At 74.1% G+C, this 557-nt stretch overlaps 1 protein-coding gene across 4 annotated transcripts in view; it reads right to left on the bottom strand.

Annotated features, from left to right (window-relative positions):
• Positions 1–551, bottom strand: part of RRBP1 (ribosome binding protein 1) — a 65,099-nt gene extending 64,548 nt beyond the window's left edge. For all 4 annotated transcript variants that reach the window (XM_015597125.1, XM_006921567.2, XM_006921570.2 and 1 more), the window contains exon 1: positions 532–551. The gene's annotated coding sequence lies outside the window, so the exon portion shown is untranslated. The remainder of the gene's footprint in view (positions 1–531) is intronic.
• Positions 552–557: the final 6 nt, after the last annotated feature.

Here is a 557-nt window from a genome sequence, read left to right as displayed (position 1 = left end):
CCGCGGGTCCCCCATTCAATCCCGCCTTCCTCCCCCCGGCTTCCACTGCCTTCCGCCCGTCCCCCCACCTCCTCCAGCCCGGACTCCAGCCCGGCAACGTCATCCGGCCGCTTCCCGAAACTTAACCCCTTCCTCAGCCAGCTGTGCGCTGCCCTGCCCCGCCACCAACTTTCTTCGCACAACTTCGGAGCGCGCGGCCGGCCCGACAGCCAGGCAGGGAGGGAGAGAGCGCCACGTCGCGCCGCGGGGCCGCCGGAGGTCCTCCCGACGGCAAGAAGCGTGGGGTCCATACCGCGGAGCGCGCTCGGCTGACGCCCCTGCACGGGGTTCGGCCCGGCACACGCCACCGGGGCCCGACCCGAACCCGAAGGCTTAGCGGCTGCGGCGACGGCGGGCGACGCTGCCGGGGGAGGGGCTGCCAAGGAGACGTGTCACTCGCGGCGCGGCCAGCTCTGGCCCCGCCCGCCCGGCCCGCGCGCCGTTGCTGCGGCCGCCTCCGCCACCCCTGCAGGGCCCGGCCAAGTTTCTTACCTGCAGCTGGAGAAGCGGGAGGGAGA

This window comes from Pteropus alecto, unplaced genomic scaffold (assembly GCF_000325575.1).
Source record: "Pteropus alecto unplaced genomic scaffold, ASM32557v1 scaffold45, whole genome shotgun sequence".
NCBI classification, from domain to species: Eukaryota; Metazoa; Chordata; class Mammalia; order Chiroptera; family Pteropodidae; genus Pteropus; species Pteropus alecto.
The sequence above is the reverse complement of the archived record's forward strand: the minus strand, read 5'-3'. Positions and strand labels throughout refer to the sequence as shown.